Source organism: Ovis aries, chromosome 9 (assembly GCF_016772045.2).
Source record: "Ovis aries strain OAR_USU_Benz2616 breed Rambouillet chromosome 9, ARS-UI_Ramb_v3.0, whole genome shotgun sequence".
Lineage (NCBI taxonomy): Eukaryota > Metazoa > Chordata > Mammalia > Artiodactyla > Bovidae > Ovis > Ovis aries.
This window is the reverse complement of record NC_056062.1, coordinates 24,278,131-24,281,055: the sequence shown is the minus strand read 5'-3', so window position 1 is coordinate 24,281,055 and position 2,925 is coordinate 24,278,131. Positions and strand designations below refer to the sequence as shown.

At 38.0% G+C, this 2,925-nt stretch overlaps 1 pseudogene; it reads left to right on the top strand.

Annotated features, from left to right (window-relative positions):
* Positions 1-892: 892 nt before the first annotated feature.
* Positions 893-2,484, top strand: LOC101122703 (ribosomal protein eL22-like; annotated as a pseudogene).
* Positions 2,485-2,925: the final 441 nt, after the last annotated feature.

Genomic DNA, 2,925 nt, shown 5'->3' with positions numbered 1-2,925 from the left:
GCTGGGAGCTGACAGCCATCAAGGAAACAGGAACCTGAGTTCTACAATTATTAAGAATTGAATTCTGCCAACAAGAATGAGATTGAAAGAGAGATTTTTTTCCTAGAGCCTGAAGATGAAAATTCAATCCAGCCAACATCTTAATTTCCACCTTGAAGTACCCTGGGTAGAGAACCCAGACAGTTCATGCTGGACTTCTGACCTAGAGAACTAAGAGCTAATTAATGGGTATTATGTTAAGTCCACTGATTTTGTGGTAATTTGTCACACAGCAATATAAGACTAATACAAGTGGTTTGACTTCTCAAAGTCAGAAGTTATTCTAAGTTCTCTGGTCTCTGAGTGAGACTTGTTTATTCATCCAAACTCAGATAAGGAAAGATTGACAGTAATAATACTAATCACTCAAGTTAAACATGTATGAACATGTGCTCACTCTCTCAGGCTTCATCTCAAAATATCAGAATAATTGAGACAAAGTAATTTGCTGAAGCAATTCAGCAAATGCCCCCAGTTTCCTTTTTCCAGTAGACATGCCATAACTTCAATAAGCATTTATTGAACAATTATTGTATGCTGGGCTCTATGACAGACTTCAGGATGTAATGTTAGTAACAGAACCACAGATCTTCAAAGAGGTCACTAAACAGTAGAGGAAGCAGATAGGGAAAGCCTAGTCCTAGAAATCAGGAAAGGCTTCCAAGGGCAAGCAATTGTTAAGCTGAAATCTGAAAAATTACTCACTCAAATGGATGTAAAGGGAAGCAAAGGTTTCCAGGAAGCAAGAGTACCATGTGCAGATTACCAAGAATGATGGAAGCCAGAGTCCTCTGGAAGAAGCACAGAGCATCCATCCTGGCTGAAACATGTCAGCAGTGTGGTGGGGTGCAGGATGGAGTTGAAGAAGGTAGCAGAGACCATTGGTACAGTGAGATCTTCCTAAGAAATTTGGAATTCTTCCCAAAGTCAAGAATAACCCCTGAAGATTGATAAGCAGATAAGCAACACTATCAGTCTCGCTTAAACCAAAAATCACCTTGCTAGAGTTTACAGAAGTCAAGTTTACAGCTTGAAAGGGACCACTCAGCACTGGAGACAATACGCCATCATGTCAATTCAAGTGAAGTTGACAAAGGATGGTGGTCTGAATTCAGGCAGTGCCAGGTGGATGTTAAAAATGGAGATTTGCAAATTATGGATTTTAGCTTTTTCAAGACTTGATTAGATGTAGGATGAGAGGGAACATGAAGTGAGATATCTGTTTTGGGAAATAGGCTGGGTAGAAATGCCAATCAATGAGCAGAGTACCCTGGAGAAGATGATCATCCACTTGGGAGTGGGGTGGGATGGGGGAGGAGGTGGAAGGTGATGGGTTTGGTTTGGGACATGCTGGATTTTAGGTATTCATGGGAAACTGAAAAGGATATACAGAGGAGGGAGCTGGTTTATTTGGTAGCACCAGGTGTGACTCTAGAACCTGGTTTATGTGGATCATAAATGCCAAAACATGAATTCCCTATCAGCATCATGTATTTCTTAATATTTTTTTCCTTAACTCTTCCTTCAGATAATCAAAGTTGTTTTAACTTCTAGAAAGCATGGTTGATAAAAACTGAAATGCTGGGTGTGCTGCCATCACAATTAGTCTTCTCCTTTCCTTTAAGGTGGATGCAAGTACATTTTAAGTGTTGTGAACATAGAAGCATTCAGAAATTCAAAAGTCTGAGAAAGCACTGATCAATGTGTGGGACAGAGTTTCCTTTTATTAAACCTAATTTCTTTATCGTGTTAATAAGGACACCTATTACTCATATTGTGAAATTTAGATAGAGGAGATTAAAGGTAAGTAGCAGAATCAAGTCCACTCTAGAAAACAAATGATCTCATTAAAGAAGTGCTCATTTGTGTCTGCCTTCTTATAAAAATAAGAGCAACATCATTCCATGGTGACTAGCAAAATAGGGACCAACAGGGAATATCTTCCATTAGAGAAATTCTAATTAGGTTTTATTTTACATATAGTTATTTACTGAACAAATATTATCATTTGAAGTAGTTAGTAAACAATGACAGGTGTATCGGAATATAATTGGCACTCTGATCGTGCAAGCAAGCCTTCAAGACGGCGCCGAAGAAAGACAAGAAGCCTAAGAAGTCAACCTGGAGGTTTAATTTGGATCTTACTCATCCAGTAGAAGATCCATCTATGTTTTTGATTCTGGAAATTTTGAACAGTTTCTGCAGGAAAAGGTTAAAGTGAATGGAAAGAGTGAAAAACTTGGGAATGTCGTTCACACTAAAAGTTTCAAGAATAAAATCGTGGTCATTTCTAAGAAATGGTATTTGAAGTATCTTACCAAGAATCATCTTAAAAAGAACAATCTTCTTGATTGGCTTCACGTGGTCGCATCTGACAAGGAGACCTATGAGCTTCCTTACTTCCAGATTAGTCAAGATGAAGGTGAATCTGAGTCTGAGGACTAGATGAAGCCGTCCTTTATAGGGCTTTGCTTGCTAATAAAACAAATCAATCATACAAAAGAAAGAAACATCTTGAAATGGACCTTTAGCTTATCAGTGAATAAAAAACATTACTCTGTGTGTTAAGAATTCATCTCTTTTATTTAAGTGTATGTTATTTATATGGTGCTGGCTTTCCTTTAATACTTTTTAAAATTTCTGTTGATGTAGTTGACTTATAATGTTGTGTTTCAGGTATACAGCAAAGTGAATGAGTTATACATATATCCACTCTTTCTTTTGTCATACAGACCATTACAGAGTATTGAGTAGGGTTCTCTGTGCTATACAGCAGTTTTTCTTATCTGGTTTATGTATGCTAAGTCACTTCAGTCATGTCTGACTCTTTGCAAGAGAGTGGACTATAGCTCACCAGGCTTCTCTGTCCATGGGATTCTCCAGGCA